Here is a 13,008-nt window from a genome sequence, read left to right on the forward strand (position 1 = left end):
CTCATCCTGGAAGAGGACCAAGGACATCATGGTATGGGCGATATCTTGATTTGCCCAAGAATTAGATTTGAGTGAGATAAAATTGCAGGAAGTGTTAATCTCACTCTCTCTTCCAGAATCGTTGAAGTTCAGGGGCAAGGCAAAAGACAAGATGACTGGTGATGGCCCAGGGGATGGAGTGAATGACCTCAGCATCTTTAGTGTCTGATCAAGCTCTAAGCTATCCATAGCATCTGCTTTAGCCACCTTTATGGCTGTTGAATGAATTATTCTCAGCCACCAAGGCAAGTAGACATTAAGTAGACATTCCCTTAACTTACCGACAGGTTTGAGGCCCATCCGTTAACCCTCAACCTGGTTCTTATACAGTTGGTAGGTCAAAAAGCATTTATTCATTGATTACTATTGTTCCAGATTGAATGATAAGCTGGTAATAGAAATAGACAGTTCCTGCCCTCAAGGAGCTTACATTCTAATATGGAAAGGTAACACATAAAAAAGAAAGGAATGAGATAGAGAGAGGGAACAAAGGTACTCTACTGCCAGGGTATGATAGAGAAAGTTCAAAGTGTAGCCTGAAAAAGAATGAGATATAGATAGCTTAGGCATCCCTTTTTTTTTTTTTAAACTCTTACCTTCTGTCTTGGAATCAATACTGTGTATTGGCTCCAAGGCAGAAGAGTGGTAAGGGTAGGCAATGGGGGTCAAGTGACTTGCCCAGGGTCACACAGCTGGGAAGTGTTTGAGGCCAGATTTGAACCTAGGACCTCCCATCTCTAGTCTGACTCTCAGTCCACTGAGCTACCCAGCTGCCCCTTAGGCATCCTTTTTAATGAAGTCAATGTTAGAGGTTGAAGAAATAGAAGGTACTTCCTATGAGAATTTCAGAGCTAGGCTTCATAATGAAGAACTGGGGACATGGTAGAAAAGGTTTCTCTGTACAGTTTGGAGAATTACATTTGTTGAGTGGAGGAAGTGGTGGGGAATTAACACATGCAGCCAGAGTTTAAAGGATCTTGAAAGTCAGGCAGAGAAATCTAGATTCAACATATTAGATAATGTCAAGATTGGTGGTGATGGCTGAAGATCAAAGTCTCCCTCATAACTTCAGTAGATTTTTTTTTAGAGTTTCTATGGCTAAAAAGTTCCTCATCCTTCAGTTAACCAGATGATAAGCATAATACACAACTAGGCATGAAATCTAGCACCAGACCCTATTCTCTTAACCTTTTCATTTGGTGAGAACTGTCAGAGCTTATACTTTGTCAGCCCAGCCTTGAGAATCTAGGATCATTCCACATGGTGAGAAGGTGAAACACAAGGCCCACCTTTTTTTACAATAGTATTTTTAATCTCCAAAAAATTAAGGTTGAGTTCAACCAAAGGGCAATGGGGAAAATTCAAGGTGAATATGAATTAGGTATATAACATATTATTAACCAAAAATATAAATATCACCAATTATGTCACAAGTATTATTCAGGATCTTAAAAAAAAAAATGTGGGCCATCGATGTATCAGGAGCAGAGCAAGGGATGTCCCTGGCATATGAAATGGTCTTCCTATGGAGGATTTATGCAACTCGTAGACAAAAGTCACAAACATAAGCTATAGGTGGGCCATAATCAGGATCAATGGATAGAATACGTATATTAATAAGATCACTAATCCATTTTATTTAATAAGGTGGTTATAGGAATGAAAAATAGATGAATCTGGCACATTTCAGAGGATATCTCTAGTACACAGAGGAAGATGGAGAAAGGGTCAAAGATAACGTCATATTTTCTAGACTGAGAAACATGAAGAGGTAAAAGGAATAATATGGAAAGGGAACTAGTTTGATGTTTATAATATTTAAAAATTATATACATGTATATGTGTATACATATCTATATATATTTATTTGCACAAATATGTGGAAATTAATTTCTGGGAGAGTAGAGTAATGATTTGTGTTTCTTATCCACCCAGCCTCAAAAAATAGCTCCCATTTCTATGGGAGTTTACCAAATGATTTCCATGTAAGGAAATGAGCTAAGGCCTACCCTGAGTTGAATTCTTCTCTGTGTATTGTTTCTACACCCCACCCACATCTACCTGAATTATAATGTGCACTCAAAACAGTGCTTGGCACATAGTGCCTAATACTTTGCCATTCAATACATACTTTGTCATATGTCATTTGTCATGATTGCTCTAGGAACTTCCTCCATCGTGATTGCCTAGCAGCTATTCTGCCTCTCTTCACTTTTGCTCGAATAACTCACATTCCATTGCTTTTCAATTAGAACACCAAGTAGTTTAAAAATCATAAAGAGTATCTTTTCATCTGTTACATCCAGCCTGGGCTGCCTGTTCCTCTGCCTTTAACATGGGTGGGCATGAAATATCAGTGTGGCAGAAAGAACATTGGTGTTTAGAAGTTGGAAGGCCTGATTCAAGAGAACAAAAGTTCAGGCTCTGCCACTTCTTAGCTCTGTGATGTTGTGCCAGCTAGACACTACCTCCTTTTGAGCTCAGTTTTCTTATTTGTAAAATGAGGGGAGTGATACTGTACTTCCTCCTTCTCCCAGGACTATTTTGGGGAAAATACTTTAAAAACTCATCAGTTAATCTCCCCAGAATTAATGGCTGCAGTTGCTATGTTACTTAAGTACCCTTTCAAGGAGGGAACAAAACTCAACTCGGTCCCAAAGTTTCTAAGCTCCCATCAGAATGGCCTACTTTCTTCTGGGCTGAGAAAATCAAACCCCACCTCCTTCTCCCCACCCTCCACCCCCAGTCCCTCTGCCCTACTAGAAGAAGGGAATTTTTGTCTGCAGTCATGAGTGAGTGACCCAACTCATTTTGCATCACGTGCCTGAGATGAGCCAGTTGACTGCTCAGTAACATAACTAACACACCCAGGCAGCCTCTCCACTCGAGGTTAGCAGCAGCAGAAGCTGGACGGGGCTAGGAAAGGGAGGTGACTGAAAAGTGAGTTGTGACCGGGAGTAGCCCAGAGACTGTTTGGAAGCCCGACATTTCAGCATCGAGCAGAGGTAAGCAGTTGGGAGAGTTGGAAGTGGGCAGATTTAATTAGGAATCCTGGCCAGAAAGTTTCAGCTTAGGTCCTCAATCAAGACTCTGCAAACTTATTGTATAAGCGTACTCCTTAAAAATATTCTCTAGGGCATATTCTTCAGTACATCCCCAGCCTCCCCATCTCCTTTTATTATTGTCTGTATCCTGTGTCCTATAGTAGCTTCAGAGTCTCCTCCTTCATTTTGTTTTTTCCTAACAATTGACAGTTTGTTCTGATTGCTTCTGAAGTTAAGACAATGTTAGCCAGCAGCATCAGGACTGGAATCAGACAAAATAAGGAGAAGAAAACCCAGGCTCTTAGGGATTCAGTGTTGGGGAGCAACTTCTGCCTAGGGTGATCAAGAGGGGAGAAGAATAGCTCTCCTTTCTTTTGAGCCTAATAATTTACAAAAGGCACCTTCCTTCTGACAATCCTGAGAAAGAGGCAGTAAAAGTATGATTTGTCCCACTTTGCAGATAAGAAATTTGAAATTCAGAGAAGTGATCCACTTAGGACCACAAGTTACAACCTGAAGCCAGGTCTTTGGAATCTAAAGTTATTTTCACTAATTCAAATGGCCATAATGGTGGTTTTAACTTTAAGTTTGAGGAATAAAGTGATCACCTTAAGTATGAGCTTAATAAACAAAGGCTGTTTTGAAGCAATATATCAAATCTTAATTGAGCTAATTATATCTGGAACCTGTTAGTCTATCAGGTATTACTGGGGGTAGGAGATGGAGGTGCTGTTGAGACAGATAGTGGTGGGTCAGTTTTTCAGAAAGCAGTTTTTAAAAAATTAAAATCTACATTGTTCTGTGGACTCAGCTTCTCAGTTGAGAAAAATGGAGACCACAACTGTTATCTTCTTCTCTTTACACACACAACACAGAATTTAATCCTACCTTGTAACAGAAAAAGAAACAAAACTAAATGATGTTAACAAACGGCATATGTAATTCTCCACTGGTAATCCTCACCTCTCTACCTAGATAGAAAGGCTGGTTTTATTATCTATTCTTTATATATGTGACATCCAAGTTGTTAAAATTGATCAGAGTTGCCTAGTGCAAATTCCTTTTTATTGATTATTGTTCTCCTAATTCTGTATACTTATTGACATCAGCTCACATAAGCATTACCAAGTTTCTCAAAATTCCTCATATTTTTCATTTTTTATGATGTATTAACAATCTCATTACAATTACACAACCCAATTCGTTCAGCCATTTTTCTAATCCATAGAGAAATTTTTTCTAGTATATATGTAGGTGAAGCACATATATTTTCCGTGATGGGCTCTCTGAGTCAAAGGATATATGAGCAGTTAAGTGACTTCTATCATTCCAACTTGTTTCCCAGTATTCAGTGTACCATTCTGATCTAAGAAAAGGGAGCCCAAGATTCACTCTCCAGTGTCAGAATACCCTACAGGGGAAGAAAAGAGTAGTGGAAGAATAATTTCAAAAGAAGTCTGGGTTTGAGTTCTGGCTTTTACACTAACTAGCAATGTCACCTCAGGCAAATTACTTCCAATTTTCTGAGCATGTTTCCATATATGGAAAACCAAATTACTTCATTGGGTTATAGTGAGAAAAATATTTTGTAAGTCTTGAGTTCTCCATATATACAAGTTGCTACTATTAGCAAAAGAAATTGTAGCAAAAATATTAAATCGCTTCATTAAGCATCTATTACATGCTCTTCCGTAGATAACCCTATGATTTGTTTACTGACTGTAAAATCCTTGGAACTTACTCGTCTAATACATAGCTGAATCATTGGTGCCACAATTCAGTTCCTTATTAATTAAAAAATTATCACTGGTGGCCTCAGACACTTCCCAGCTGTGTGACCCTGGGCAAGTCACTTGACCTCCATTGCCTACCCTTACCACTCTTCTGCCTTGGAGCACAGTATTGACTCCAAGATGGAAGGTAAGGGTTTAGAAAAAATAAAAAATTATCACTGGAATTGTACTATCATGAAAATTATCTTCAGATGAATCTTTTTGCTTTTACACCTGTTTTATGAAAATGAAATGGAACAGTTCCTGCTATGAAGGAGTGTGCTCATTTACTGGGAGCACTGTGGCAACTGAAGATATCATGGTAACAATGAAGGTCAAGAAACAACTCATACTCTAAGGAATTTCTTGACATGAGATTTTAAGGTGAAAAAAGCAACAAAAGAGAAGAGAAAGCTCCTCAAAACCTAGTCTAGTATTTTAACAAGGGAACAGACCCAGTAGGAAAAAAAAAAAAAAAAGCCTGGATTCAGAGTTAGGAGATATAGGAATCTCACTTATTATTTGGGTGACCTTAAGCAAGTCACTGTCTCTTTCTGAGCTTTAGTTGCCTCCTTCATAAAACAGATTGTTGGACTTGAAGACTTAGGTTTCCAGGTCTGATTTTAATGTATTGTTAAGTTCCTTCCACTTGTAACATTCTCTTCCAGGAAAAATAATCTGTGACTTCTATGGCCCTTACTTTCCTTGGACCTCAATGACCCATCTATAAAATTAAAATCATACTTCCATTTACTTATGTCATGGGAGTTTCTTGAGGTATAAATAAGGCAAGACACAAGAAAATGCTATATTATTCTATCTTCAGGGGTGGGATCACAGAAACATTTCAGGTGAAAAAAAAGTTGTGTTTAGTTTCCTGTCACAACGCCTCTTTTCCTTTTTGTAATATAATCCTGAGATAGGGTTAATAACTCTTTTTATATCAGGTTTTGCTGATCTTCCTAGAAATGTCCCAGTTAAATGGGTCTATTTCAAAGCAAATATGACAAAGCAAAACACCTATAAAATTCAGACAGTATGAGTCTGGGGCTAATCTTCCAGGAACCAGAAACAGAATAGCTAAGGAGTCCTAATCCTAGCATTAATGTTAATAACTAGCAAAAGATTTGGGCCAAAGACTTCCGCTTTTTGTGTCTTGTTTCTCATTGGTGACAATGAAAACTCACAAAATACATCCTGATGATAAAGTGAGATAATGGAAGGAGCATTGGACCAAGAGTCAGGAGACCCATGTTCTAGATGTGGCTTTGCCACTAACTAGTTGTGTAGATTTGGGCAAGAGATTACTCCTCTCTGGGCTTCACTTTTCTTCTCTGTAAAATGAAGAGATTAGGCTTAATGGTCTGTCCCTAAAGCCCCTTCCAACATTTTATTATTCTCTATTCTAGAGTCACTTCCAGATAAAACATTCTTTATTAAAGATCATTTAATACAACCTTCTCAAAGGAGGAAACTAAGGCATAGAGAGGGACAATTTATCCAAGATGTAAAGATCTAACTAGAACCAAGATTCCCTTAGTCCTAGTTCAATGTTCTTGCCACTTGGATATTCCTGAAACATCACATATAGTGTCACTGTCAATGATCTTGTTTGTTTTTCCTTCGTAAACCCTGGTGCCTAGGGTATAGTGGGTTCATAATAAACATCTGTTATTGTTGGTGTGAAGCAAGGAGAGATGGAAGACTGTTAGGAAATTCAATGGACTGACTTATTCATCTTTTAACCCTTATGATAAGACTGAAAAACATTTCTTATCTAACCTCTTCTACTTCCCACTTTCCTAGAATTGGTCATTATCTAAAACATTTACAGGCTTGACAGACATCTCATTCAACCCCATCATGTCCCCAAGAGGTAGAAAAGGGGGTAGTTTATATAGAAGAAATCTGGGATAAAAAAATTTTGGCCATTCTTTTTCAGAAGGTCACAAAGAAATTTGGTGGTAGTATCAAAGAATAGACTAATGGTCTTTATCTGAACTGGAGAAAATGAATCAGACAAGAGAGATGCTTAATCAGGCCCAAGGAGATGAGGGTAGCAAAGTTGGGCAGTGGCAAACTTCTGGGAATTGGATCAATGTGATATTTGTGGATTTAAGTGTATTCTCAAAGGCACATAGAGACCTGGAATTTTGCTTGTAATCCTAGGTCTGCCGTTGTGGTGTCCTTAAGTGGTCACATTCCTAATTCAGGCCTGGGTTTCCTTCTTTGTAAAATGAGACTGTACTAGTCGATCTCTCAAATTTCTTCTACATTTAATATGCTATTTTCTAGGCTTTAACATTTTTCTTTTTCCAAGTTTCCTTATAATTTTAACATTCTGTTTAAAGTCAAGATTTAACAAATACTTATTAGATACTTATATTTGAGATATTGTATTAATAAAGATCAGAACAAGACTGTCCCTGCCTTCAAAGAACTTAAGTCTACCAGACGTAGAATATTTTATGTTCTGAGATCCCTCTATTCTATATCATTCTATGGTTCTATAACATAGGAGAATTCTAAAAGGTATAGAAGAAATTTCTTTAATGTGCTGATTATCTAGATGGAGAGAAGAAAGAACAGATACTTTATCATACATTGATCGTGTTATGTACATAAACACCTTTTTTACAAATAGGTTCATGTCTTATACATAGTATCAGTCTCTCAATAAATACTTTCTGATTTGATTTGTCAAGATCCTTATCCTGAACCACACTGTGGACTTAGCCTCAAGACCCTCTTTGGGTGAAGTTATATTTGGTCCCTCTCTAAGCTGAGGTCACAAAAGTACAGAATGTTAAAGCTAGAAAGTCCTTGAAAATTGTTTAATTCAAACATCTAATCTTTCAGATGAGGGAACTGAGGCCAGAGAAAATAAATAAAAACTTGGCCAAGTCACACCAGCTAGTCAGGGGCAGAGCCAGGCTCAAGACCCAAATTCTCTTTGATCCTGGCTGCCACTTAAACAGAGCTTTGGTTCAGCAGCATCTGTATTTGGGGAATGAAAGTGCCAAAAGAAACATATTTGGACATAATATATTCAGCAGACAATTTCTTAGATCACAGAGGGCATCTGACGAAATTAATATCTCAATGGATGGCATATGGATGTATTGGCAATTGCGGGATCATAAATAGCACTTTATAAAAGACTGTGATTCTTCCACTGAAGCCAGATGTTGCTGGCACAGCAGGCAAAGCATCTCTTTTAAAGATATTTTTCCTTTGGTCAGAGAGAGTAAGTGGAGCAGAATTGGTCCTGTCTTTCCAAAGCCGATTAGCAAAGTGTTATTATTACTAGCCCCATTTTACAGATGATAAAACGGGCTCAGAGATTTTGGCCTGACTACATCACTAATATATGTTGAAGCTCAGGTCTGAGGCCAAACTGGAACCCAGGACCTCCCATCTCCAGGCCTGGCTCTCTGTCTACTGAGTCACCTAGCTGCCTCAGAAAGATTCAGTTATGTAGTTTATCTATATCCAAAAGGGACAATGTGAATATCCATCTCTCTCTCTCTCTCTCTCTCTCTCTCTCTCTCTCTCTCTCTCTCAAAACATTGATGTTCTCTTGACTATGAACAGAAATCTATTTTCTCTCAGTGGATAGAGCACCAGGCCTGGAATCTGGAGGACCTGGGGTTCAAATGTGACCTCAGATACTTTCTAGCTATATGACTTTGGGCAAGTCACATAATCCTGTTTACCTAGCCCCTTGCCCTTGTCTTAGAAAGTAAAGGGTTAAAAAAAAGAAAGAAAAAAAAAAGGAAAAAAATCTGTTTTCTAAATGTTCCTTCATGGTTTGGGTATATTTTGAACTTAATGATGGCAGTTAGTGTCCTGCGTAATAGTTTGAACATAAATGAATGTTTAATGAGTTAGGATACAATGGGGGGGAGGGGACCTGTGATTTTGATGGTAAGCTTGGTAAGGAAATTCCCTCTATCACTGCATGTCATCACCTTCTACTCCTACCTGCAATTTGAGAGAGTATTATGAGATTAAATGAATAAGGTTGGACAATTATGAGATAAGACTGTTCAAAATATGTTTGGATGAATATAGGAGTATTTAATGAGGAAATGGTAGTGGGAGAGGTTCTCAGAGAGGGATGAGACTCTGAATGCCCAGAGCTGTGGGCCCAATAGAACAGAAGAGTTACAGGAGATTTAATAAATAAGCAAAAAAAGAAAGAAAAACCCAGTTTTAGCTTGTCTGACAGGAAAAGTTAACATTCAATATGGTATAATGAGCTCTTGGAGACTAGTAGACCTGGGTTCTAATTCCATCTTTGTCAGTATCTCTCCATGTGCCATCCCAGGCAAGTTGTATTTCTTCTCTGGGTTTCTTAACTATGTAAAATGAGAAATTAAAGTAAAATCAGAGATTTCTAAGGTGCAGCTCTATCATCCCTGAACAACTAATGCTGGCTCCCCATTAAACATTGACATGGAGGCTATGCCTAGTTACAAAAGCCTTACAGCTATTTTATTTTATTTATCTCCCAAAGGGCCAGTGTTCCTTTGACACTTGGTTCCTTGGCTGTGAGGCAAAGGACAGTACTATTAACTCCCACAAAGTAACCCACACCATTAACCCCACCCCCTCAGCCCTTAATGATTTATGCTTTTCAGTCTTCAGCTGGCAGCTTACCTGCCAGGTGGAAAAAAGAGCCTGCCTTAATGTAGGATGCTTAATCTAGCTCTTTTGGGGGAGGGGAAAACCTCCATCATGGAAATAGTCAGACTCAACACTTGGCATGAGATCGTGAAGGGCGTATTTGAAGACCCCATCAACCCTCATTTGATCCTTCCATCCCCGCTGTTGTCCTCTATCTTTCCTTTCTTTTAGAGCTAAACTCTGTGCCTTCACTTTCTTCTCTTCTCATTTTCTCCTTAATTCTTTACAATCTGGCTTTATCATTCCACCAAACTGCTCTCTCCAAAGTTATTAATGATCTCTTAGTTGCCAGATTCAATGGTCTTTTCTCAAATCTCATTCTCTTTGATCTCTCAGTAGCTTTTGACACTGTTGACCACTCTCTCTCCTCTTTAATACTATCTTTTCTCCAGGTTTTAGGAGACCACTGTCTCCTGGTTTTCCTCCTATCTATTTTACTGCCCTATCTTAATCTTTGTGAAACTTCTTCTAGGTCACACACTCTAAAAATTGTAAGTGTCCCTCAAGACTTATGAGAAAGAAAACTAGCCACATTCAGAGGAAGAACTGTGGGAGGAGAAACACAGAAGAAAAACAACTGCTTGAACACATGGGCTATTGGTGATATTATTGGGGATGTAGATACTAAACAATAACTCTAGTCCAACTATCAATAATATGGAATTAGGTCTTGATCAATGATACATGTAAAACCCTGTGGAATTGTGCATTGGCTAAGGGGTGGTTGGGGGAGAGAGAAAGAACATGAAATATGTAACTAGGGGAAAATATTCAAAATTAAAATTAAAAAAATTTTTTTAGAAAATAAGTCTCCCTCAAGTATTTTGTCCTGGGCTCCCTTCTTTTCTCCCTCTATACTACTTCATGTAAATGTAGTTGAATATTATTAAATCATAAAAAATAACAGTTTTGGAAAAAGCTGGAAAGACTTTCACAGAGTAACGTATGAACCAGGTGGATAATTTATACACTGACAACATTATAAATAAAAACAACTTTGAAACTCTTAAAAACTCTGATCAAAGCAATAACCAACCATGATTCCACATTATCAATGTTAAAATTCATGTCCTATCACCTGACTTAAAATACATGAGATACATATTTGGAAATGGCCAACACAGGACTTTGTTTTGCAGACCTGAATATTTATTCTAAGCATTTATCTGGTTTGTTTTTGTTGTTGTTTTTCATTTGTAAGGGAATTAAGTGTGAAACACAGAAAGGTGGCTCAGGGATAAAGGCCTCACCTTCCACCTCCTCCAAAATGAGGACAGAAGTAAGGTTTTAAGGAATCACAGAGAAGCAGGTCAACTTTGAAACTTCCAACTTGAATTAATGATATATTTAGAAAGAAAAGTAAACTTGACATAATGAGATTTCTGGTTTCATATATAATCCTCTGCTCTTGTTTTATATACATAATATATATCTCATATCTACCTGTATACTATATATTCAAATTCAAATTTATTATAAACATACATAGCAGGTTTATAAATCATGTTTATAAGCATTTATATGTAATACCCATACACAGAAATAGCTATTTTATTTGGTATTTGTTAAGTTCAAAATTTTTTTAAATGAGAAAAAAGAAAAAAATTTGTCTACTCAGAGAAATGTATTTTCCTAAGAGAATTACATTTCTAGGGGTCTTTAAAGTCCCTCTGATCCTCACAACAACCATCTGAGGTAGATAAAATAAGTAGTATGGTTCCGATTTTGCAGATCAAAGAAAGTGAGATGCAGGGCAGAGAAGTGATTTGCCCCAAATCATATAGAACTGAGACTTATACCCAAGTCTTTTTTTTTTTTTTTTTTTTTGAGAATGTAAGCTTCTTTGGAACAACGCAAACTTTACCTATGTCTTCAGACTTGTGCTCCTTAATTGGTTCACCCACTAAGTTCAGTACTCAGGCTAATGCTATACTGCCTTTCCTTGGGGCTCTAAAATGAGTATCAGAGAAATTAGTGAAGAAGGGCAGGGCCCAAAGTAAGTTCTTATAGTGAAGTAATAAAAAAGAACACACTGTCCTTCTCTAGGTCAAAGTTATAACTTGCCTTTAAAAAAAATATGTATTGCATTAAAGTTCCCAGGTATCTCCCTCCCTCCTCTTCCCTCCTTGCACTAGAGAAGGGATCATTTGACAAATATGTGTGCGTGTGCGTGCGTACATGTATGCCTGTGTGTGTGTGTGTGTGTGTGTGTGTATAAAACTATGTCTTGCTTGTTCTTGTTTATCAGTCCTTTCTGTAGAAGTGGATATACACAATTTATTCTTCAATCAGTATTTCTGTTGCTATATATAATGTTCTAATTGGTTCTGCTTATTTCGCTCTCGTAATTTCACATAGGTCTTTATGTGGTTTTAAAACATTAACCTGTTCATCATTTCTTTTTTAAAAATTTTTATTATCATGCAAAACACACTTCCATATTGGCCAATGTTGTAAGAACAAACTCATAGATAACCAAACCCTGCAAATAAAAGCAAAAATACACTGATGTGAAAAATGACTCCGACAGTTCTTTCCCTGGAGGTGGATAGCATTCCTTATCATATAAGTCTTTCAGGATTGTCCCAGATCATTGCATTGCTGAGAGTAGCCAAGTTTTCACAGATAATCATTGTACGATATTGCTATTACTGTGTACAATGTTCTCCCAGTTCTGCTTAGTTTGTTCTGCATCATTTCCTTCAAATATTTCCAGCTTTTTCTGAAATCATCTTATCATTTCTTATGGCACAATAGTATTCCATTACCAACATGTACCACAAATTGTTCAGCCATTCTCCAATTGATCCCCTCACTTTCCAATTATTTGTCACTACAAAAAGAGCTGCTATAAATATTTTTGTACAAGTAGATCCTTCCCCCTTTTTAAATTATCTCTTTGGGATACAGATCCAATAATGGTATTACCAGTTCAAAGGGTATGCATAGTTTTATAGCCCTTCGGGCCTAGTTCCAAATTGCCCTCCACAATGGTTGGATCAAGTCACAACTCTACCTACAATGCATTGGTACTCTAATTTTGCCACATGCCCTCCAACATTTGTCACTTACCTTTACTGTCATATTGGCTAATCTGATAGGTATGAGGTAGCACCTCAGAGTTGTTTTAATTTGCATTTCTCTAATCAAACTGCCCATCATTTCTTATGGAACAATAGTAGTCAAACACAATCATATACCACAACTTGTTGAGCTATTTTCAATTGATGGGCATCTCCTCAATTTCTAGTTCTTTGCCACCACAAAGAAAGCTGCTATATAAATATTTTAGAACATTTAGGTTCTTTTCCTATTTCCCTAATCATTTTAGGAAACAGATCCAATCATGGTATTGCTGAGTCAATTTTATAGCTCTCTGTGCATAATTTCAGTTGCTCACCGACAGTGTATTAGTGTTCCCATTTTTCCATATCCTTTCCAACATTTTGTCATTTTGCCCTTTT

This window comes from Gracilinanus agilis, chromosome 2 (genome assembly GCF_016433145.1).
Source record: "Gracilinanus agilis isolate LMUSP501 chromosome 2, AgileGrace, whole genome shotgun sequence".
NCBI classification, from domain to species: Eukaryota; Metazoa; Chordata; class Mammalia; order Didelphimorphia; family Didelphidae; genus Gracilinanus; species Gracilinanus agilis.